General features: G+C 37.9%; 1 long non-coding RNA gene across 1 annotated transcript; it reads left to right on the plus strand.

Moving 5' to 3' along the window:
* The first annotated feature begins 6,650 nt into the window (after nt 1–6,650).
* Nucleotides 6,651–26,492, plus strand: LOC135219902 (uncharacterized). Its single transcript, XR_010315527.1, has 4 exons — nt 6,651–6,885; nt 17,862–17,968; nt 20,365–20,471; nt 22,884–26,492. It is a non-coding gene; the product is annotated as an uncharacterized LOC135219902 (long non-coding RNA).
* Nucleotides 26,493–26,545: the final 53 nt, after the last annotated feature.

The raw sequence follows: 26,545 nt of genomic DNA on the forward strand, positions 1-26,545 counted from the left end.
ATATATATATATATATATATATATATCGGTTAACATATATAGAAATATATTGATTCTGAGGTGGAGCGAATTAGATATAAAAGGACATTTGTAGCTCGATGTATATATATTATACTATAGTATAATATATATAATATAATATCTATATATATAGATATATAATATTTATATATATACTTTATATATATATACGTTATTATATATTAAATAATGTATATACATATATATTGTATATTAATGTATATCTAGTATTATATATATTATGTATATATGTATATATATAATATATATCTATATATATATAGATATATAATATATATATATATATTAAATATATATAGTATATATGTCGTGCAGGGCAAGACCGGCAATGCTATATATACATTATTTAGAAATATATATATACAAAATAATTACTGACAGCTGTGTACGGAAAACAAACTCCAAGACCTTAGTTAATGCAAATATTTAACCGAATATAGAGGGCGCCATATATAGGTCGACAGCTCTAAGCAGAGCTGCAGGCAGAAGTGCAGAACCTCAGTCAGACAGAGATTTGTAACGGTAGTGACAGACAGGAGGTGACTCATCTGGTCAGCTTCATTGTTCTTCTGTCGGTAAATCCATCCGGTAGTCTGTGTCAGGTGAGCCGCCAGTATAAACAGTAGGTTCTGTTGAAAGTCTGATAGTGAGGTGGGTCTGGCTGCTTAGGTTAGAGGGTATCTTTAAAAGTGCTGGTCAATCTGTGCGGAAGATTTTTATAAGGAAAGAGTACTACCCTTGAGTGTAATACTATGCATACTTTTAATTTTTTGCCATTTATTTAGACCATATATTTTCACCGATGTTCATTTCGTCTCTTTCGTATTTGTGGTGCAAACCGTTCATTTTCATGTGTGCAATATTATAATGATGTGGTGATATAGAGTATAAGGCGAGTGAATTGAACCAAGAGGAATGGCTAGAAATGCATAAACCTTAAGACAAGCGGTCAGAATAACACATGGTTCATCCCTATAATCACTATGTGCCACAAAACATACAGGACAAAGATGTTTCGAGACCCGACCTTACCTTCCCTAACCTAACCCCCCTCCCACCCACCACGGTCCCCCTGCCTCAGTGGAGTGGTTGGTTTGGTCTTGGACTACCACCTCGGTGGCCGCGAGTTCCATTCTCGGGCATTCCACTGAGGGGTCAGAGATGTGTATTTCTGGTGATGGAAGTTCGCTCTCGACGTGGTTCGGAAGTCACGTAAAGCCGTTGGCCCCGTTGCTGAATAACCGCTGGTTCCATGTAACGTAAAACCGCAATACAAACAAGCCTAAGCTAACCCGACCTAGAGCATTGTCCATGAGTAAAATACAGGAATGGATTCTAACCTTGCAATCCTTAACCTAACCTCAGGTGACGGTGACAGGTCCTTCCTTACCTGGTTAGACCCCCACCAACATAATATTTTAACAAATGGTCTTTTAGTGACAGGTAAATACCAGCCAAATTGTGATGCATTTCTTTGCCCCTGTGTGAGACATTTGTTAGTAGAATGGCTGAGTCTTGGAGAAGTTAGGAATACGCAAATCTCTGTCAGAGGCTCAATACGAGAATGACTTAGTAAATGCTTCTGGTATTTGTTTCTATAATTTTTGATTTTCCAGTGTTAGAAATATATTGCATTGCCGTGACGTTTTAATCGATAAGGGCGTCAGTGACTTCTGCCGTTATGATACCAGAAAACTTAAAATGATTCGGTCATTCATCAAAGATAGCATATGTGATATATATCAATGCCACGGTTGGTTTAAGTATTTAGAAAGAGAGAGAGAGAATATATTCCACAAGAGACATGGAGGATGAAGTTTTCTTTTCTAAGAGAAAGGGAGGGTTGGGAACCTAGACAGGACTAGAAATAATCATCAATATGTATCGAATTTCTTCAATAATATATCTGGGTGGATATATATTAAGAAAAAAAGTTCTTTAAAGGGAGACATATTTTCATTGAATTTATTAGTTGAAATAAACTACTTTTAATCATAGACAGTATAACTGTTTTTAAGTCTGATGGCTGACTAAATTTATGAAGAATTACTGTTCTTTCAGAATCTCTCGGTGTAAAATGATATAAAACTCAGTAGTTTATTCATAGTTACTAACATTACCAGCTCAAGAACCGGATGAGCCCTTTGCCTAAATGCCCGAAGTATTTCGACAACAATTTCCAACTTTGTTTTCAACTCTGGAGTTTTGTGATTCCATACATCGCTTTCTTCCTTCTCAATTAACTTCTTGCCCTTATATTAGAGATGGGTAAAATGATCACTAAAAAGGGTTAAAACTCTCTCTCTCTCTCTCTCTCTTTCTTTGAGGAGAAAGATTCATCCTTCATTTCTGTTGTGGAACTTATTCTCTCTCTCTCTCTGAAAAGGAAAATGCATTCTTTATTTCTGTTGTGGAATTTATTCTCTCTCTCTCTCTCTCTCTCTCTCTCTCTCTCTCTCTCTCTCTCTCTCTCTCTCTCTCTCTCTCTGAAAAGGAAAATTCATTCCTTACGCCTTTTGTGAAGTTTATCCTCTCAATGAACCCACACTCAACACCAGAAGAAGCAAGCAGGCATAAAGAACTCTGTAGGTTGGTGGACAAATAAGTAAGGAATGCAAAGATAAGAGGATAAGAGAGTCGCATCACCTTGTAAAGAAAACCCAAAAGAATTCTTTGTGCATGTTGATAGTCGAAAACTAATAAAAAATAGAGGTCCCTTAAGGGACAATAGAGGAACCAGGTGAACTCGGACTTGGAAAAAAGCAGAGTTACTGAATAAGTTTTTGACTAGTGTTTCGCAATTGAAGACACTACCTCAATCCCTAAATCAGCTGTTAATGAACATGTAGGGGCAGAACCATTGGACAAAATAATATTTAAACTAGAGGACATTAAAAACTAAATATAAAAACTAATCAAGTTCAAATCTCCGGGCTTGTATGGGATTCATCCAAGAGAAATTAAAGGGTTAAAAAAAAGAGATAGTTCCTTACCTTTATAAACTACAGAAAAACTGCAGAACAAAGAAAGGCACCAAAAGGATGGAAACTAGGTCATGCGCCCCCAGTTTCCAAAAAAGGTCCAAGAGAAGAGCTGGGAAGTTATAGACCAATCTGTCTAACGTCAGTTCCTTGTAAAGATTTTGAGTCCGTAATTGCAGATCAATTGTGGACCACATTGATAGAAACAACTTGATGTTAAACAGCCAACTCGGTTTCAGACAAAACAGATCCTGCCTATCAAACCTCTTGGAGTTTTTTCACAACATCCTTGGCATTTAAGACAGTATTAGAGCAATAGATATACAGTAATCTACTTAGATTTCCAAAAGGCCTTTGACTAAGTTCCACACAAGAAACTAATGACAAAAGTTAGGAGAATCAGCAAACTGGATCGAAGGCTGGCTAACTAATAGAAAACCGAGAGTCGTAATAAATGACGAAGAATCAGAATGGGCAGATGTAACAAGCGGAGTTTCTCAGGGTTACTCATTAGGGCACTGTGAATCAATTGCAAAACCTGCTCCTAGAGATAAGTGAGAACATGTCTCCGGATGGACTGATAAGTCTTGGAGACATCCTAATCCTTGAAACTCTCTCTCTCTCTCACTCTCTTTGAAAAGAATAATTCATCTTTTATGTCTTTTGTGGAATTTATTCTCTCGCTCTCTAATTATGACATTATTATGTATCACCTATGCCTATAACGTAGGAAAATGCGTTTGTTCATAGAAAATTGTAAACTATCAAAGAACACGAAAGAGGTGAATCGAAGTTTAATATATATATATATATATATATATATATATATATATATATATATATATAATATATATATAATACACTCTGCTGCAGCCCTCCAAGGGAAATACAAATATTGTATAATAAACTTCATGATAATCAAATGAACTGAAATTATTATGAGTGTAGAAAATTCATTACCCCATACTCTAGTTTGGTATCAAATTCGTTATATTTTGGCTGTTGTTCCAATATACCTACTCCAAGACTTATTGAAGTTTTTCCATAACTGGTATTGCAATTTCCTTAGTTTTCGTATTAATTCGACTTTTTAAGCTAATAATTTTTGGTTATATACCTACCATTAATTAATTCTTACATACTTTAGGAACAAAATTTTAGTGTCTAGTTGAAAATACTGTCAAAATACAGTTGTCAGAAAGTAATCATATATTTGTCGACTAACCAAAAGATAAATGGCATAAAATGTCGCGTTCGTAATTATCAACGATTAGTATATTTGAAGCGAGATTGCCTGTATTTAAAACCTACCTATGACTTTCCTGTACAACTTCGTCATTAAATTTAGTTACTTACATTTTTGGGTAGGACAACCCAAATATTCTCTTGCTCTAATGTCAAAAAATCCATTAAGGATATTTTGATATCCTTCTTTGACCATGCTCTCTCTGTAGTTACATAGCTACGTTGGTAAGCATGCTGGGAGGGGAAAATGTAAATTTAGTCTAGCATATTATAGAGTAACGTTTTCTTTGATTAATATAGAAAACGTATCACGACGTCAAAATTCTATTTTTACATTATTTCCTCTCTCTCTCTCTCTCTCCTCAAGGCTTTCATTACCCTAGCCAATGTTATTCCCAGAAACAGAAAAATTACTTTTTTTTCTCGCTCTCAATACGATTAGTCTCAATTTTCGTAAGAAGTACTACTCTGGGTTTAATTATTTGGTAGCATTTTGCATGCAATGATATTCTTAACTGCTTTACGGCAATAGCAATCTTTAAATATAAATAAACTTTTTTTTTCTACAGGAAAACTCGTGTTTGTCCTCCGCAGATGCAAGATATCAATAGAAACTTATGCGGTGTATGCCGTAAAATTTAGTAGACGCTTTTCAACCGAAAATGACTGCAAAGGAATAACTGTTAACGTAAACTAGCATTAAATGAACCCTCGTGGGTCGTGTAGAATGGTCATCATTATAAGATATTTTGTTCTTCGCGTTTTAACTGTGATTTACATCCCAAAAAATTGTTCCGGTTCCTCTTGGTAGTTGGTACTCAAGAAAATTTGACTCATTACTGTTTTGTCTTATTTTCATTCCCCATTTTGTTATTTGCACTTTTCCGTTTTTGTCTAATTCGTTGAAAAATGTAATGTATACCATTATTATACTGCAAGATGCATGCATTCGATTGCTGTCTGTCTGTCTGTCCAAAAATAATTTTTATTTCCACTGCTCTGTCTGCAATAATTGCTAAAGTGCTGGAACTATTTACCTGTGGTTCGGTACTGACTAGGCTTATTGTTTGTTTGCGTGGTGTTTTTACGTTACATGGAACCAGTGGTTATTCAGCAACGGGACTAGGCTTACTAATCTGCAGCAGTGTTGTCAGATGGGTTAGTCTAAAAATCCCCAAAACGCATGATAAAAATTCCCCCAAAAAAACAAAAATCCCCATTTCCACAAATATATTTTCTTTTGAATCTGTAGGCCTTACTAATATAGAAATTAGTCACTATGCTTCCTATAAGTGTATGCAAACTAATTGCAACAATATAAAGGTTTACTCGCCTTTGTTTTTTCTTCATAGATGGAATTTATTTTTCTAGGAATCCATAGGACAGCTAGAAAGGCTTTTATTTAAATGCTATATCATTATTATTAACGGTTATAATTTACTTTTCATACTACTATATACCGGGGTATATTCTATAAAATAATGATGAAAATAATTCACAATATGGAAACGTTTTCATTAATCCTGTAGTAAATGAAAGGTTAATTGTTCTTCATAAGAATGAAAATGGTTCATTTACTGGTCACAAGATATACTTGCGTCGATGCATTACAAAAAGGAAAAAACTATCCAGAGCCAAAAATCCCCAAATTTGTACAGAATATCCCCATCGCACACCTAATATCCCGAAACCTAGGGATAAATCCCCATATCTGGCAATGCTTATCTGCAGTTGCATTATATTTGTCAGTTTCTTAACTTATTTAATTTCATCCTTATCAATGGAGAAACTATAAAGGATTCGAAAACTTGATATCAACTTTTCGTATATTATATTACGCTTTTGTGGTTTATATACTTTTTTCTCAAATTAGCAGAGTTCTTGGGTTTTTTATTAAAGGATTGTAAAATTCATTTTTTTCTTTCGTTGCCGCATTTACGAAGTTTGTCCATTTAGATTCATTTTTAATCTAGCCTTCGTAAATGTCAGTCACTTTGCATTGTTCAACGCTCCTGCCGTGGGTTGCAGTTTCTTTATTTATTTAATTTTATTTTTATGTTTTTTTTTTTTTTATTTTAGACTTCCTTCGGGGACTTCGGCAAGAACCATGTCTTACCTAGGATGACACTCCTTAATTCCACGAAGGAATTTTAGAATCTCTCTCTCTCTGGGAATAATCACTCAACGTGTTATTTGTCCTAAGGTAATGACTGCCGGCAAAGTAACAGCACTTTTTAAAGTCTCTGTAGTCCTTAGCCAACCAGGAGCCGCTCTCACGGTCTACGTGTCAAGGAAATGACTCGGAAGCTTCTGATTGGCTAGAAATTAGTAGAGAGAGACATTACTGAAAAAGGACTTTGAAGCACGGTGCGGGTGCTCGTCACTCGTCAGTTTGATCTTTCCTGTCAGCAGTTGCGTTTTAGATTTCTATTCCTGCCTCGTGAAAAGGATTTTTCTTGGAAACATTACAATACGTACTGAAATTTGTGTTGCTATCAAAGACTATAAATAAGGTCCAACTCGAAATAAGGAAGGACATCTGTAAATAATACGTCTTTCAAGAAAGAAGATAATTACTTTCTTATTCTCCGAGTGTCAAGATAGATTAGATTTGACTGTACGTGAGACAATGTTTTTCAGAATGTTAAGACCGGCTGAGTTTATTTGGCCACGGGTTTCGTCTGCTAGGGAATCGGCGGACTAATTAAAACAGGATGGCTGCCGTTTGTTTTGGCTTACAAGTCGCTGCATGTTTGGGTTTGGGCCGGGTCGGTTCCGTGGGTTCGGGTCGGGTCGGCTGCGAGAACTACTTACCTTGGCGGAGTGATTACAGACTGGGCAAAATGGCGTTACGCGGCCCGGACAATTAAACCGTAAACTACCCCGTTCCCTAATTATATTTTTAATGAAAACCGGCCTACTTGGGGTTTCCAGTGGCTTGTGCGAGCAGTGTAATGAAGGCACCGTTGGCCCTTTCAAACAAGGGGATAGCTTTCAATGGCGGTGCAACGCAAGACACTGTCGCAAGTACACTTCAATTCGACATGGATCCTTCTTCTCGGGCTCTCATCTCTCCTTCAAGAGCATATTAATGCTGATACACGGCTGGATCCACGAGGCTTCCCAGAAATATATGCAGCTTAATTTGAGGATCGGGTCGCCGAACACAATGGTAGATAGGTGCAATTTCTGCCGGGACTTTTGTGTAGATATTTTGGTGATAGACAATCGGAAAATTGGCGGGCCAGGTCACGTGGTAGAGATTGACTAGTCCAAGTTTGGTAAAAGGAAATTTAACAAAGGCAGAAGTGTCGATGGTTGTTGGGTTCTCGGCGGGATTGACCACCAAACAAAAACATTTTTTCAGGTTGTTCCAGACAGAACTACAGACACGCTTCTTCCTGTTTTAATTGATAACCTACACCCTGAGTCAATTGTAATTTCGGATTGTTGGAAATCTTATCAAAATTTAGGTCATTTCAAATCACACCGTAACATTAATCACACATTGCATTTTGTAGATCCACACGATAAAAACACACACACAAACACGATAGAATCTACTTGGCGGGTTTTGAAACTAAATGTCTTACCTAGAAGTGGTACTGTTAAAAACGGTATTTCTACAGAAGCAATCCGCGGTGGCTTAGACTATGGCAATTGACTGATTCCTATGTTATTTGAGTTACTGTACAAGATTTAAAAGTAATATCCATTCGGGCGGCTGTAACTAAGCAGTAATTGACCTTTGAAAGTTACATAATAGCCGCACCAAACTCAAAGGTATATTAAAGTTTAGTTCCAACCAAACGAAAAAAATATTCCTTACAACCCTTGTAAAGCAACTAAAATAACATAGAAAAGGTCAATTGCCATAGTCTAAGTCACCGAAGAACGGTCCTATAGGAAGGTACCAAGTATTCGTTACGGTGAAGGCAATGTAAACACAGCCGCCATGTTTAAATTCCCCTCAACACCACGGAGCCATATGTTCACTAAGGGGGGGGGGGGTAAGGTGGAAGGTACGAGTTGTCTTAGCAGCACCCCACTGAATAGTAACATACCTTGACGCAACTTTCGGCGAAAGCCTAACACTCACTTTCCTAAAACATAATAATTAAGAATAATGTTTGGACCTTACCTTAAAGGGGTGGAGGGTACACAGCAGCAGCTGCTTTTAAGAATGCGTGGAGGCGGGTCTTGGGTTCCTCAAAATGCAGCTTGAAATAAGCAACAGCCAAGTACCCGACGAAGTTATACATTCTCCTCCCGTATCTTGGAGTCGACTGAATGGGGGCAAAAGACCTGCTTTCTCAGGAGGCCATGGTCCTGGCAAAAACCGATTAGTCGATCATAATTACCTGAGTAAAAGGCAGAAAAATCTTTGTAACTCATGTAACAATTGTTACATGAAGTTGGCAAAGAGTTCCTGGTGAGGGGCTGGGGCGAGCGTGAAGTAGATGCAGCAGTGGATGTCATGGCGGCAGATTCAACAGTGTTGGAGTTCTAACTTCTACAGTTAGGAGGTGGCAGGAGGCCAGACCGTAGAAAACAGGGTGGGAGAGGTGGGGTGGAGTAGTAAAAATGCTTTGATGCTATTGGTTGAGGCAGGGTGGGGCTGAGGTAAATGAACAAGCACTTAACAAGATAAGTTGGCAATGTTAAGGGTAATAAAAGTAAATGGGGTAATTAAGGAACTAAATGTAAAGGTGGGATGGGTTCAAAATATGAAATAATACAAATACATATATAACGGGCCGAGGAGGGGGTGGGATTTAAGTCCTGGGTGGTAAATGTGTAATAGGGCCTATAGTTGTTTTAATAAATACAAAAGACCAAATTAAACATAGGTTAGCATATAACAAAAAACTAATTAAACTTGTAGGGGATGTTGCCTGACCAGGGGGTGGGGTTGGGCCTGCGGTAACCCCCCTTAAAGAACCAAACCAACCTAACATAACCTAACCTAGCAGGGGATGTAAACCTTACCTAGTAGGGAACTTAACCTAGTAGGCAATGTTGCCTGACCAGGGGGGATTTGCCCCCCGTACCCCCCCTTAAAGGCCTAACCCTAACCTAGTAAGGAATGTAAACCTAACCTAACCTAGTAGGAATATTGCCTGACCAGGGGGCTCGTCCCCCGTACCCCCCTTAAAGGCCTAAACCTAACCTAGTAAGGAACGTAACCTAACCTACCTAGTAGGGAAATACTAGGCCTAACCTAACCAAGTAAGGAATGTAACCTAACAAACCTAACCTAACCTAAACCTTATAGGGATATTGCCTGACCAGGGGGCTTCGCCCCCCCGTACCCCCCTTAAAGGCCTAACCTAACCTAGTAAGAATGTAAACCTAAACCAACCTAAACTAACCTAAACCTAGTAGGGAATATTGCCTGACCAGGGGGCTTCGCCCCCCCGTAACCCCCCTTAAAGGCTAACCTAACCTACTAAGGAATGTAACCTAACCAACCTAACCTAACCTAAGCTAGTAGGGAATATTGCCGTACCCCCTTCCCAAAGGCCTAACCTAACCTTAGTAAGGAACGAAACCAACCTAAGTAGGGAAATACTAGGCCTAACGTAACCTAGTAAGGAATGTAACCTAACCAACCTAACCTAACCTAACCTAGTAGGAAATATTGCCTGACCAGGGGGGCTTCGCCCCCCCGTACCCCCCCTTAAAAGGCCTAAACCTAACCTAGTAAGGAATGTAACCTAACCAACCTAAACCTAACCTAGTAGGGTAAATATTTGCCTGACCAGGGGGCTCGCGTCCCCCCCGTGACCCAAGGGGGGCCCCCTTTAAAGCCCCCCTACTAACCTAGTAAGGAACCGTTAACCTAATAACCTAACCTAGTAGGGGAAATACTAGGCCTAATGTAACCTAGTTAAGGAATGTAACCTAACCAACCTAAACTAACCTAGTAGGGAACATTGCCTGACCATGGGGGCTTCGCCCCCCCATACCCCCCCTTAAAGGCCTAACCTAACCTAGTAAGGAACGTAACCTAACCTAACCTAGTAGGGAAATACTAGCCCCCCCCCCCCCTAACGTAACCTAGTAAATGGAATGTAACCTAACCTAACCTAACCTAGTAGGGAATATTTGCCTGACCAGGGGGGCTTCGTCCCCCCGTACCCCCCCCTTAAAGGCCTACCTAACCTAGTAAGGAATGTAACCTAACCAACCTAACCTAACCTAACCTAACCTAGTATGGAATATTGCCTGACCATGGGGGCTTCGCCCCCCGTACCCCCCCTTAAAGGCCTAACCTAACCTAGTAAGGAATGTAACCTAACCAAGTAGGGAATGTAACCTAACCAACCCCCCCCCCCCCCCCCCGCCCCCCGGCCCGTATCCACCCTTGAAGAACTAACCAACCTAGCCTAACCGGGTAACCCCCTTCAAGGAAGTAAAATTAGTAGGTAAACCAACATAATAACAAACTAACCCTAAGGGTATGTTGCCTAACCGGGGGATGGGATTCGGCCCCAGTAGGTAAAATGACATATAAACCTAACTTTGATGGGTGTGGAAGTGTAAAATGTAAAAAGTAACCATACATAACTGCATAATAGTAAGGAAACTGGAAGGGAGGTGTAAATTGTAATGTCTGTAAAAGTGTATAATGGAATATATTTAAATGTAGGTTTTATAAAAATAATGGCAAACTTTAATCTAGATATTGGTATCGGTGAGAAATGCATGGTAAATGGTGTAACGTAAAGAGCCAGTCGTGAATACTGGAAAGGGGAGGGATTGACTTGTGTATAAATGATAGGGAGTGTGTATGTAATATGCAACGCAATGTGCAATTTCACGTAACAGGTAGGTATCGAAACTTCCTAAAACTGAGTTCTATATCAACATGTAGGCATTTTTAGGTGTCTGTCCTCAATTATAACATAATATTTCAAGTTATATATGGTGAAATGATTATGTGGGGATATTTCAAAACAGTTATTATACAAATACTATGGAAAAATGAAAAGGAATAAACACTAGAATTCACATAACATGTTTAATAAAAAAACAAATATGGTAAATGCTTTTATGTAACTCAACGTATGGTTACCAGCCAGGGTTCCCAGATGACACCACTACCAACCAGCCAAAGTCTACCATGAAACCAGCCAAAATCCCGCCAAATGGAAATCCAAACCAACCCAAATAACCGGCAAATATATGTGCGTTATATTTATCTTTATAAATGTATATTTTTTTTATCATATGCTTGTATAGCGGCGTCATAGTTTTAGTTAGATAATATAAACTAATATAAGAATACAGGAAAAAAAAAACGAGAATGAATTGAAATTTGAAATGAGGCTCGTTCTCTGAGAATCCGGTGGCCTGTTTTGTGGTCGTCTGGTGTGTGTGTTTTTTTTTTATTTTAATTCCATCTACATATTTTTGCTGAAATGTTACCAATTTTTACTGAAAAACTATTCAAATTCCCCAGATTTTCCTGAAAACCTTCAAAAATTCCCAATCTGGGGAGTTATTCCTCAAACGTGGGATCAGTGTTTAGCTCAAATAGAAAGTATTTGAAAACCAGCCAAAATACCACTAACCAGCCAAAGTGAATTTTTACCCACCAAATTAGGAAAAAAAGCCAAATTTGGTGAGAAACTGCCAAATCTGGAACCCTGTACCACCCAATCCTTCACTCAGTCCGGTAGCAACGTAGGGGTCATACTGTAACGTGTTTGGCTAAATACATGTATCCCTCCCGTAAACCCCCATTTCTTTCCTCACTAAGCAGTCTGAGTTTAGGCCAAAAGCTCCCTTACAGTTAGCGCATGCGCAGTAGCATTAGCGCATGCGCAGTAGCATTAGCGCATGCGTAGTAGGATTCAGTGTTGTGGTAGTAGTAGTAGTAGACGAATATGGATGTGGAACGGCTCCACTATCGCTAGTTTTGTTATCTCTTATTTCCGCCTGTATTTCGTGTTTTTAGAAGTGATAAATGTGGGAAATACCACAATAACACGGCAAAATCACCCCCAAGTGGTTTCTCCCCACCCAAAACCCCGGTTCCCCACTGGGTGGGGGTCCCCCTTACCGTAGGATAGAGTTAGGGTTTTGTCCCCACCCAAAACCCCGGTTCCCAATGGGAATCCCCTTTACCGTAGGATAGAGTTCAAAGGTAAATTAGAGTCGTCCGAATAAATATTACTTCATATTCTTGTTCAGGGGGTAAAACTGCATAGAAAAACCGCAACTGCCATACTCTGGGCCGCCGCGGATAGGTACACTAGATCTACCTTAAAAACTTGTATAATTCGTATTTCTCTATGTATTGTGTTAAAAAAACTTTATCTAACTTAAGTTGATTGCCCATTCAAAGCCTTTTTAGATTTAATTAAACGTGCATATCCTTTAACTAAAGTAAGTTCAACACCCGCCAAAATGGGTTGCAATGTCGCTGAAACCAAACAATCACGAGACGTCGCCTTACAAACGGATTAGTCATCTGCACTCGAGCCTCGTCCACAAGTCCCTCCCAGAAATAAAAAAAAATACTGTACCCCGAAGATTTGAACGATTCCGATTTTCTATATTAAGTTCTATATTTCTGGGGAGGGGGGCAGGCCAATCATTTGACGACTCGCAACATCTCCAAGGTAAGCTTATCAATGTAAATGCACTTTATGTTCATTTATTTGTGGAAACAAAGCAGGTCAGTGTAATTATCGTTAAGTGGAAGTCAGGGCTGCTCAACACATCCAAACATTCTTGTTCCCTAGTAGTCCACGTGTTCGAACAAAGAACGTGGCCTTAACTTTAACCAATGTATTCTCGGAAATATTAACTTTGTTTATATATCAGTAAGGAGTTACGGGTGCCAGTCACCTGTGCGGACAAGTTTTTTGGTTAGATATCAATAACTGTTAATATACTACACAAGGGGGTCCAGGGGGCCAAAGCCCCCCGGCCAGGTAAGGACATGCGGCCTAAGTTCGGTTAGGTTGGTTCCTTTGGTTAGGTAGCAATCACTGAGTGGTTGATTACAGTTTAGTTGCCCGGCCCGCATAACACCATTTTGCCCGGTCTTTAATCACTCTGCCAAGGTAAGTAATTTTAGTTCTCGCAGACGACCTGCAGCCGACCCGACCCGAACCCAAACATGCAACAACATGAAAGCCAAAACAAACGGCAGCCATCCTGTTTGTATTAGTCCGCCGATTCCCTGATATTTAAACCCTTCGATATTTTTAGCCTTGCCCAACTAATCTGTAGGAGCTCCACTTTTTTTTTTTTACATTATTAGATATTTTTACCCTTGCCCAAATAATCTGTAGGAGCTCCATTTATTTTACATTCTCCGATATTTTTATCATTGCCCAACTAATCTGTATGAGATCCATTTTTTTTTACATTCTTCAATATTTTTATCCTTGCCCAACTAATCTGTAGGACCTCCTTTTTTTTACATTCTTCGATATTTATTTTCCTTCTACTTAATCCCTCCGCCAAGATAACTAGTACCTGGAACGGACCTTGCCTGACCCTGCCCGACACTTCGCACTTGTTTGTTCCTGCTTCTCAGCTTGTTCAGTGCTACTATCATTAGTACCATATCTGCTTCTGCCGAGAATTTTTCGTGTCCCGCACACGTGGAATTCGCTGCCGCCGTTCCCGTCACTCTGGAAGACATCTACATTTTGTGCCGCGATGAACGATCCCTCATAATTTATTTCTTGAAAACAGGCCTACTTGGGGATATTAGTGGCTTGTGCAAGGCCTGTAACGAAGGCACCGTCGGACTTTTAAAAAAGGGAATAGTTTTCAATGGCAGTGCAACACTAGACACGGCCGCAAGTACACATCAATTCGCCACGGATCCTTCTTCTCGGGCTCCCATCTCTCCCTGAAGAGCATACTAGTGCTTATACACGGCTGGGTTCACGAGTCTTCCCAGAAATATATGCAACTTAATTTGAGGATCGGGTCGCCAAACACACTCGTTGATTGGTACAATTTCTGCCAGGACGTTTGTGTTGATATTTTGGTGATGGACAATCGGAAAATTGGCGGACCTGGTCACGTGGTAGAGATTGAAGAGTCCAAGTTTGGTAGAAGGAAATTTAACAAAGGCAGACGTGTCGATGTTGGTTGGGTTCTCGGCGGGATTGACCGTCAAACAAAAACATTTTTTCAAGTTGTTCCAGAGAGAACTACAGACACACTTCTTTCTATTTTAATTGATAGCATACACCCTGAGTCAATTGTAATTTCGGATTGTTGGAAATCTTATCACAATTTAAGTCAACTTTTCAAATCACACCATAACATTAATCACACATTGCATTTTGTAGATCCACACGAGAAAAACATACACACAAACACGATAGAATCTACTTGGCGGGTTTTGAAACTAAATATCTTGCCTAGAAGTGGTACTGTTAAAAACTTGTATAATTCATATTTCTCTATGTATTGTGTTATCTAACTGAAGTTGATTGTCCACTCAAAGCATTTTTAGAATTGATTAAACTTGTATATCCTTTAACTAAAGTAAGGTTCAACACCCGCCAAAATGAGGGTCATGTCGCTGAAAACAAATAATCATGAGACGTCGCCGTATAAGCGGATTTGTCACCTGCAATCGTGCCTCGTCCACAAATTCCGGTTGTTCAGCAACCTTGGAAAACAACCGTCCCGCCTAGAAAGAAAAAAAAAAATCCTGTACCCCGAAGATTTGAACGACTCAGATTTTCTTAAGTTCTATATTTCTGGGGGGGTGGGTGGGACCGGCCAATCATTTGACGACTCGCAACATCTCCAAGGTAAGCTTATCGATGTAAATGCACGTTATGTTCATTATTTTGCAGTAATACAGCACGCCATTGTATTTCCCGCTAAGCTGAAGTCCGGGCCGCTCAACACATCCAAACATTCACGTTCGCTAGCAGTCCACGTGTTTGAACAAAGAACGTGGCCTTGACTTTAACCAATGTATTTTCGTAAATATTCACTTTGTTTAGATATCGGTAAGAACTTACGGGTGCCAGCCATCCGTACAGACAAGTTTTATTGGTTATGTACCTGCCAGGTAAGGGCATGGAGACTAAGTTGGTTAGGTTGGTTCCTTTGGTTAGGTAGCAATCACTGTTAATATACTATACTGGGGGGTCCAGGGGGGCGAATCCCCCCGGCCAGGTAAGGTTGGTTCATTTGGTTACGATCACTTCAGTTGGCCAGGTACTGCATTTCATGCTTGAACGTTCTATTAGGCTAATAGCCCATATGTTCGGTCTACGAATGTTGAGTAGAGGGACAGTTTAGTAACCTAGGCCACACATCTCACGTTAAACGTGGCCAACTAAACTGAGCATGGGGAACAGTTTGGTTAGCCTAACACAACGGGGAACGGGAGCTCCTACAGTTTAGTTAGCCACTGGTTTCGTCTGCTAGGGTTTCGTGGTTTTTAGTGTTCATTGTCGTCGTTTGGTTAGCCTAACACAACGGGGAACGGGAGCTCCTACATTTTAGTTGGTACGGGAGCTCCTACAGTTTAGTTGGCCACGGGTTTCGTCTGCTAGGGTTCTGTGGTTTTTAGTGTTCATTGTCGTCGTCTGGGTCTCCCCCCACCCAAAAACCCTGTTTCCCAATAGGTCCCCCCCATACCGTTTTCATTAACTTTTAACCAAAACTCGTGTGTTCTCCCCCCACCCAAAAACCCCGCTTCCCAAAAGGGTCCCCCATTAACCGTTTTTTCAGGTTTTGGGGTTTTCTGACAATACACATGTTTTTAAACCTTGCTCCAAAATAAACCGTCCGCCATCTTGTTTGTATTGCTCCGCCGATTCCCTAGCAGACGAAACCCGTGGGCAACTAAACTGTAAGCGCTCCCTGTTAACATACTATACTGGGGGGTTCGCCCCCCCGGCCAGGTAAGGGCACGCGGCCTAAGTTTGGTTAGGTTGGTTCGTTTGGTTACGATCACTTCATTTGGCCAGATACTGCATCTCGTGCATGAACGTTCTATTAGGCTAATAGCCCATATGTTTGGTCTACGAATGTTGAGTAGGGGGACAGTTTAGTAACCTAGACCACACATCTCATGAACCGATTAAGTAGTAGGCGATAACCTTGGCCAATTAAACTGAGTAGGAGTGACAGTTTAGTTAGCCTATTAGTTGGCCACGGGTTTTGTCTGCTAGGGTTTCGTCGTTTTCAGTGTTCATTGTCGTCATCTGTGTCTCCCCCGCACCCAAAAAACCCTGGTTTCCCAATAGGTCCCCCCTTACCGTTTTCATTTACTTTTAACCAAAACTCTTGTGTTCTCCCCCCACCCAAAAACCCCCCTTCCCAAAAGGGTCCCCCATTACCGGTTTTTTTTTTTTTTTTTTTTTTTTAGTGTGTTTTCTAACAATACACGTGTTCAAAACTTGCGCCAAAACAAACCGCCGCCATCTTGTTTGTATTACTCCGCCGATTCCCTAGCAGATGAAACCCTGTTATTTCACTATCATTTTCAGTCTGCAGAAATAAATTAGGTTCCCGATTGTGACTCATTACTTTTAGGCATTGGGATAGGTAGTGGGTTAACTAAGCATCCCCACGGAAATTCGAGAATGTTTAAACCAAGTTAACGGACTTTTCAGCTTCCTCCATGTGAATATATAAGAATCATATATCACCACAGGGGGCATAAGCAGTTAAGATCTACTGAGTTGTTATTCTCTCAAACTGAGAATTATGCAGGCTGCTTTTAACTTAATTCTATAAGTCAGTTTTAGTACAAGTACACATCGATGCCACAGTGACTGAGAACTGGGAGGAGGCCGAAAATATCCTGGCATAACTATACTCTGTTGTTTTCCATCTGTCCATCCACCTGTGTTGTTTGCGTATAGTAACACTGCGTCCCATGCTTAGGATAGTTACGCTATGTGTAAGTTTTAGGTAAATAAAAGGATATCTGGGTGTACATTTGCAACTGAAAAGTGTTAAAATTTACTGTATGCGAATTACACCGTTAATATTCGAAATAAGGTATTATTATAATTGTTGAATGTAAGCTGAGTGTAACTATCTAAAGCCCGAGATGCAGTGCTACCATATGCAAACACCACTGGCGGGTGGACAGATGGAGAAAAACCGAGTATAGCAAGTCTTTTATAGTCTCAAGTCACACGTTACGTCAGGCATGAGTTAAAGACGCCAGTGGAATGCAGAAGCAAGCAAACATAGATGGTGCTTGAATCCTACTCCCGTGCTTTTGATCTCTCCACTTTGTTTTGCCAGAGGCATCTGGGATGTCACCAAAGGCCTGGGACATGCTGGAAATACAAAAGTAATCAAAGCTTTATATACCTTGCATATTAATGAGGTGCAACCGAAAATCTATGAATAAAATAAGCTATTAGCACTGTTTACTCAGAGGGAAATTAGTTATAACCAGATAAATTAGAAAGTCAGTACAGGGAAATCCACACGGATATTTGACAAGGCCATTTTTTTTTTCAACTACACAATGACTAATGTAAATAGGTTTGACCAGTATGATTTTTAGTATATACACCTTTCAGTAAATCATTGTACTAAAACTACAGGTGTGGTTTTTTTTATGCTTTGCAGAATTTCGCCGACAAGCAGTTGAGTCAGTTGTTTGCCATTTGAAGAAATCCTTTCATTTACTATGCCTGCTAATGAGGAGCAAGACATGCTCATTCGGACAGCAGCAGGTGGGTTTTTTTTTTTTTTTTTTTTTTTTTTTTTTTTTTTTGTTAAATCAGTTGGTTCAGCCATTCACTCGTAAGTCTAAAGTGTCACAGCTGATTGCATAATCGGCTTAATTGTTATGTAGGATGTTAACCCTTAAACGCCGAAGCGGTAAAAAAAAAATGTCTCCCGTGTGCCGGAGGTGTTTCAGAGTGAGCGCCGAAGCGGAAAAAATATTTTTTTCAAAAATTCACAGCGCGCTTAGTTTTCAAGATTAAGAGTTCATTTTTGGCTCCTTTTTTTTTCATTGGCTGAAGTTTAGTATGCAACCATCAGAAATGAAAAAAATTATCATTATCATATATAAATATGATAGCGCAAAAACGAAATTTCATATATAATTGTATTCAAATCGCGCTGTGCGCAAAACGGTTAAAGGTAACGAGTTACTTCTTTTTTCGTTGTAATGTACACTAAATTGCGATCATTTTGGTATATAACACATCGTAAAACGATAAAAGCAACACAGAGAAAATATTATCACAAAATAATGCATGAATTCGTAACGCACGGACGTAAACAGATATTTTTTTCAAAAATTCACCATAAATCTAAATATTGTCCTAGAGAGTTCCAATTTCTTTCAAAATGAAGACAAATGATTGAATATTACTATACTGTAAGAATATTAGCTTACAAATGCAGTTTTCGACCATATCTGACTAGGTAAAGTTGACCGAATGTCGAATTTTTTATATTTTTTTTATATGCAATTATTTCGGAAATAAGAAAAGCTACAACCTTCAAATATTTTTCGTTTTATTCTACATGAAATTGCGCACATTTTCATATATAAAACTCTATGAAATGCCTAATATGAAACGGAGCAAATATTCCGAGATTGGAACGTACGCATTTCGGAGATTTGTGGCTGAGAATCCGCGTGCTGAGAGAAGGAAAGATTTTTTTAAAATTCACCATAAATCTAAATATTGTGCTAGAGACTTCGAATTTGTTTCAAGATGAAGATAAATGACTGAATATTACTAGACTGTAAGAGTTTTAGCTTACAATTGCGTTTTTCGACCATTTTTTCGTAGAGTCAAAGTTGACTGAACGTGGTTTTTTTTCTATTTATCGTGATTTATATGCAAATATTTCAAAAATGAGAAAAGCTACAACCTTCAATTATTTTTTATTGAATTCTACATTAAATTGCGCACATTTTCATATATAAAACTTTATGTAACGGCTAATTTAAAATGGTGCAAACATTACCACAATCGCACGTATGATTTTTTCGGAAGAGTTACCGCGCGGACGTAAAGAAAACTTTATTTTTTTCATAAATTCACCATAAATCGAAATAGTGTGCTAGAGACTTCCAATTTGTTGCAAACTGAAGGTAAATGCTTGAATATTACTAGAATATAAGCGGTTTAGCTTACAATTGCGTTTTTCGACCATTTCGGTAGTCAAAGTTGACCGAAGGTTGAAAATTTGTCACTTATCATTTTTAATATGAAAATATTTCAAAATTGATAAAAGCTACAACCATGGGTTGTTTTTAGTTGTATTGTGCATGAAATTGCGCACATTTTCATATATAAAACTTTATGTAACGGCTAATTTAAAATGGTGCAAACATTACCACAATCGCATGTATGATTTTTTCGGAAGAGTTACCGCGCGGACGTAAGGAAAAAGTTTTTTCATAAATTCACCATAAATCGAAATATTGTGCTAGAGACTTCCAATTAGTTGCAAAATTAAGTTAAATGATTGAATATTACTAAAATATTAGAGTTTTAGCTTACAATTGCGTTTTTCGACCATTTCGATAGTCAAAGTTGACCGAAGGTTGAAATTTTGGCGCTTATCGTTATTTATATGAAAATATCTCAAAACTGATAAAAGCTACAATCATGAGTATTTTTTTGTTGTATTTTTCATAAAAATGCGCACATTTTCATATATAATACTTCATGTAACGGCTAATTTAAAATGGTATAAAAATTATGTCAAAGTGACGAAATAATTTCCGAGATGTGTCACAGATACTTTTTAGTGCGGCAAGAAAGAAATTCGCGCTTGCGCGCCTGCGTAACGATTGTAAACAAAACAACACCTTGATCCGTGAACTCCCAGCATCCCCCAAGGCGCGTGATTCAAGAGTTTTCGGCTGGTAGGCCTAAAAGTATTTTTCCGCGAATTTTTAAAAAAACTCTTGTATGTCGACGTAAAATACGTCCAGTCGGCACCCGAGAGAGAAAAAATGTCGACGTAAAATACGTCCAGTCGGCGTTTAAGGGTTAACTGATGGTACATTATACTAACAACTGTAAAAGGGATTTCCAGTATAATTGGTATTCCGAATTCTAAAGTATAATTTTAAATTCTAATTTTATTGATCTTTTAGCTACAGGTGAGGAATTGTGCATTCTCTTCCTCCTCCTCCTCCTCCGTCTTGCAAGGAAAAAGTACAATAAGAAGCCAGATATTAAACAGATACTGGAACAGGCATAGGTAAGAGTAGTTGGATAACTTGCTTTTCGAAGTTGATTGTATTAGGAAAGCTCAATAATGATATAAAGGCGCGCTCTAAGACCAAAACTCGATCAGGCCTCTTCAACTTTTAACAAACTGAACAGAATTAATCTAAAAAAGAGATTGAGATTGAAGTCTAAGTAGGTACTTTTAAAATCATCCTTCAACCAGAAAGTTAGGATAATTCATTTTTGTTGGTCTAGTCCCATTCTTGTGTAAATGAGAACCATTGGCTAGTCTTTTATTACATTGTGGCAAATAATTAGGTGGACTTGGTTGGATAGTGTGTTATAATAAGGCTAGTCAGTGGATCAAGGTAGGATTGTGTTGGGGTATCATTGTAAAATTCACAGAATGATGAATTTGAAGTTAATCAGTGGGTTAAGGTGGCAATAGTTAGATATTAATAGTGTAGCACTGGCTCATCAGTTGACATTGACTGGTCAGTAACTACTGCAGTAATGGTTAGTCGGTTGATGAAAGCTACCATGTAATTTAAAGGTACAATAAACTCATGCAAGTAAATTTAAAATATTCGTTTTAGATTAAGAATCATGTCAGACGTGCATTGTGAGTTTGACTCAAGATAGAATAGTCTGTGGTGAGTCTTGAAATGTGAAACTGTTTTACTCGTAACTGTATCAGAATATGTCGTACTTTATTCGGTCACCTGGTTCTTCAACTGATAGTAGCTGGAACTTGAAGGAATTTTGGTTTGATGATAGTTTAAGGTAGGGTTTCGGGTTTTTAGGATTAAGTTAGGATTTGATTCATTGAAATAAGGTTTTCGTTTGATGGACCAAGGCAGAATTCAATTTACTGAAAGATTAAAGTAGGACATAAATCACTGATAGTTAAAGGTAGGATTTGGTTCATTGAGGATTAGGGTAGAGTTTGGTTGGTTGATGGACTTTGGTAGAGATTTAGGGTGTCAGTGACCTAAGTAGTTTTTGGCTCCTTTACTGGGCAAGATATTTTTGTCAATGGATTATGCTTGGGTTTGGTTCATCAATGGATGAGTTTTATCTAATGGCTTGAGCTAAGCTCTAGTTTGTCACTAGCTTATCCCAGGTTTTGATTTGGTTAATGAATGGCCTCGTATAGGATTTGGTTTATCGAAGGTTCCCAGGTAGAAATTGGTTAGTCAGTGGATTAAGGTAGAATTCTTGTAGAGTATATTTAAAGTAAGTTTGGATAATCAATGAAGTAACTTTTTGTGTTTTACGGAAATTTGAAATATACATTTAAAGTTCAAGTAACCTTGCTCTATTTGGTAGCGATTATAATCTGTAAAATAATCTCAACTCATTAAGATGCAATTGAAATAATAATTCACTGACTTTAAATATTGAAGGAGAATATTGCAGGCTACACACATTCACTTGGCACTTGAAGAATTGCACTGAATTCGGAATCTAACTGAATAAGCTCTGTCTATTCAATATTTCCATGTACATGTTTGTGGGCCATCTAATATTTTTACTGATTTTCCATATACTTTTTTATAAATTTTTTCTTTTTTTCATTGTTACCTAGGTGGCCTGGTCTGTCCTATCATTTAGAAAAGATTTCGAAGGCCGCAACTTTTGTTTAGACATTTGTAAACTACTCGTAAAACAGGAAGATAAATTATTGGCTTAGGTAGGAGAGGTCACCCAGTGGCTCCCCATATGACAGATTGGTGAAAAGATTTAAAGTTTGATAGGTTTGTCACTGGGTCAGGACAGGTCAGAGTGTTCAGTAAATTATCTATGGTATGCCAGAATATTTTAGATAAAAATAGCACTGAATAGTACAGCTTATTAAGTGGATTAAGATGATATAGGGTACTACATTTATAAACCCATGTGTTATTCAGTGGGATTGGTTATTGGAGTAAGGTTAGGATGGTCAGTCAGTGGAATAAGGTAGTACTAGTGATTTCTGAAGGCTCTGGTAATCGGCTGATTTTCACAGGTTTGGGAAGTTGGATGAAATAAAGATAGGCTATTTACTGGAATAACTTAAAAAGGCCAGGTTAGTCACTGGTATAATGTTTCACTGATTTAATGATTGTAAGTTAGTGGAACAAGGTAGGAAGTGTTAGTGCACCAAAATGGGGCACGTTATTCAATGGGTTTGCGTAGGACTGGTTAGTTTTTGTTAGCATAATCGTATAAATGTATATGAATTAAGTTTGGTTTTGATGAGACGTAAAAATAAGTCTTAATGCTCATGAACTGGGAAAGTCTGCCATTAATTTTATTCATACTACACAGACGTATACAATCTTTACCTGCTTTAGTGTTAAATAGGAAACTATTCCGGTATTACATTAAGGAAAGTAAGCAAGTTACTTTTGCAAATACGTAATGTAATATGTCAGTTGGATTAATACATTCTTTTTCACAGGACTGAGCAAACTGTAGCAGTGAAGAAACTGATCTGCAACATTCTGGTCCCAGAACCCGAAAAGCATCTGCAACTTATGAAAATCTGCAAAGTGCCATGAACAGTCTTGAATTATATGCCACGAAGAATCCCTGATAAATTTTGGTGGAAAATCTAAGCAGACAATCTGAGCTAATTGGAAATATGACACGAATTAAGGGTTCCCAATGAGAACATTTTTACTTTTTTCCTCTTCTAATTTGGAACAAATATCACGAATACCAAGTGTTTCATCATCTTGCTGTAGGTTTATGTATGCAAAGTAATAAAAAGACAAATGCATATACATTTTTGCAGTAAGGAAGTAACCAGACTTAAGTGTTAGTTTCAGCTGTTAATTGAAAACTGAAATAAAGTTCTTGGTAATGTTTATCGATTGATTGATTGGAAGTTATCTGGGGTTACAACTACCAGGGTCACCGTCGTCATGGTAATATTTATAGAGTTTTAAGCGCAATAATTTCAGTCAGTTTTATAAGTAAACATTCTGGTTCCTGCAGAGTTAATCCAAGATGCAGATTTTATTGTAAATCCATTTGTTAACATCTAGATTAGCATTTCAAGCTAGATTGACTAAATTTACCCAGGCTTCCATTTTGTGGGATAAGAAAGCTTGTAATATACTCTTAACATAATACAGAAAGTAAGAAAATGTGTTATGAATTTATGAAAGTATTTCATGTAAATTACATATCGGATAAATGAGACGGAATTACTTAAGGTTGTCTTTTGTATCTTCGTAAATTGACGAAACTAACACCTTATAAGAATATCTTCATTTTAACAGCTAGTTATAGAGTTTAAAGATAAGAGCCGGTTTTTTCAAGATCTCTTGTAGAGCATTCATTTTTGTATAAGTTTGTGTGCTACTTTAAACAATTACTTTTACGTGTGACTGTCAGGTTAAATCCTTTACTTTACTCACCAACTTTTAAATAATTTTTGCACTGAATTTCCGGTCTAATGCTCAATTGTTTTTGTTTATAACTTCTCGCTACACCATTAGTTTTTCCCCTTAAAATCAAAATGTGTTTACAGGTTGTTTTTACCCTTAGTCTCTTTAAATCTAATTCATGGCATCTGTTTATATTTTGTACTAAAATTTGAAATGTGCTTAATGTAGTTTCCATTGTTCATTGTCTGGCTTCTGACGTGAAAGTTGCATTGACGATATCTGTGGTTCATCTTCCAAGATCTGTTTTAACATTTAGATGAATCAGACTAGTGCAGTGGCTTTCAAGATTGGTTGCTGTCATTCTATTCTATCCCCTCTTCTTATCAGTGCTTTTTTAGTGTTTTTTAAGTTTGCTAGAACGAACGTCTGGAGAACTGTAGTGATAAACCCCGATTTCGCAGTCTTGCACTTGCTAGAAGAATTTACAGTGGCAACCCTTAAAGACAGTCAGAATTAATCGTAAACAACTTCTCATCTTTTTTATTTACAAATTAGTACTCGGTGGGTGATGTCAACGCGTTTGGAGAAATTTCACATTTTTATTGTGTATACTTTGCACATAAGTTTTAAGAATATCGCCTTTTTAATAATGAGAACTTTAACTAAGCCCAATTGTTTGCCAAAATCAGTGCCGTTGCATTATTCCATTAAGATCTCAAGTCTTGATGCCTTCCCATAAAGTAATAGTTTGGGTATGAATGGAACATGTTGAAATTTAGAACTCTCAATATTGAGTATTAATGGCACTAATCAAATTCTCTCTCTCTCTCTCTCTCTCTCTCTCTCTCTCTCTCTCTCTCTCGGTGGTAATCTTATTACTATCCAATGTAATATTTTTTCAAAAGTTTAAAATAGTCCCACAGTTGTCCATTCTTATCCAAGGCGTTTTCAGAGTTGGTTTCAAGGGTTCCTTTTACCAAAGATCAGTATCTTAACTAATAGGGATTAGTGTAAATTAAGAAACAGTTGTAGTACACGGTAGTCACACGTAAAACAAGACAGAGCCTTGTTTCAAGTAATTATCAATTGGACCTTTACGGTCGTTGTCGTAACTTTATTAAAAATTCACAGCTATAGAATGACGAAACTGATGTAGAAGTATAACAGTTTGATATAAAGTTCTGTTTTTAAGCTGCTTATGTTTTTTATGAAAATTACTTAACGGAACTTTTTTCTTTTTTTCCTCGTCAGTTATTTTTGCTATGTTTGGCGAGAAGATTAAACAGTTAAGGAAGAGTTTCTAAAGGATGAATTTAGTGAGGGAAAGTAGCTAGGAAGGTTAGAATTCTGGGGTGGTTTGAAAAAATATCGACGGAATGCGTAAGTGCAGCCTTTGAAGGAAATGTTTAGCGAAAGGGTATGGGGAGGGTAGTGGGTTATTTTAAGAGGAATTTGGTTTATCTTAAAGAAATCTTGATTTTTTTTTGTATACGTTAGTGAGGTGAGAGCGCTGATCCAATAATATGAAAAGTTTCATGAAGGGAAAATTGAAAGTTTTCCAGTTGAGAAATTCAAAAAGTTAATTCCCAAGGTGGTGGTTTTTTTTTTCCGATGGTTAGGAAAGATGTTTAAATTTGATCTGTGATAGTTTCAAGTTTTACTAAACCTTGCCTGCTGGGATCTAAGACGCTGATTTTTACGAAAAATTAATAAGATCGGACTGTATTCAAATGGGCTATATATTAGCGATTTTAAATTAGTTACTTTGATTTAAAAAAAAACTTTAGTAGATTTTAACTGACGAATGTTTTTATTTTCTAATAGGAATTTTGAGGACGTGTCAGTTATAATTTTGGAGATTTTGTATAACTTGAAAAGGTAAGATTCGTTCAGAAAAAACTTTAATGATACACCAGTGCCGTTCGAGTAATAAGTATCGCGTAATATGCGACGAAAAGTAGCATAATATTCGGCGTCACATTTATCATTCAAGAACTTGTTCAAAGGCAGTTTAGGTGTATGCAACTTTTTTTTTTATATATATATCCAGACCTTGTTAGTAAATGTTCTAGGTATCTATATCCGCACTCTTAAAACAAATGCACCGTAAGCTGGACTTTCTGAGAGGAATGTGTTACTGGTCTTACAACTACCATACGATGAACGCTCAACATTTCGCTTCGTAATATTTTTGGCTACGATCCTCACTTGAATCATTAGGTAACCTTAATAAAAAATTTAATTAATTATATCTTCTTTTGACTCCTGGCCTCGAACCAGAGTGGAAGACCAACAGAGCAGAATAAATTAGTACAATTTTCTTTCTGGGCTTCCAAAGAACTTCAGTGGAAGCAGTAACTCGCTGTATGGCAGATATAGCATTTCCATAGATACACCACTTCTCTCCAGAAGTTTCGTTTACAAACTTTACTCTGAATTTGTATTCCAATTTAATTCACGGTCAAGTTGTACGGAAGCTGTATTCCTATGCATCAGCATAAATCGTATGTAACTATTTTTATAGCATGTTTTCTAGGACGACAAGAACGTCGTCGTATAGATTAAGCCAGCCTTGTACTGGCACGGGCTCTTGCTATACAGCAGCCCGTTATGAACTTATCAGACTAATGTATCAAATCATTTATGGACTTAACTGGAAATAAAATACAGTGGAATGTATGCTTTTTTATTCTCATTTCAATGTACACGAATATAAATACGAGAAGTA

The sequence above is a fragment of the Macrobrachium nipponense genome, chromosome 1 (assembly GCF_015104395.2).
Source record: "Macrobrachium nipponense isolate FS-2020 chromosome 1, ASM1510439v2, whole genome shotgun sequence".
NCBI classification, from domain to species: Eukaryota; Metazoa; Arthropoda; class Malacostraca; order Decapoda; family Palaemonidae; genus Macrobrachium; species Macrobrachium nipponense.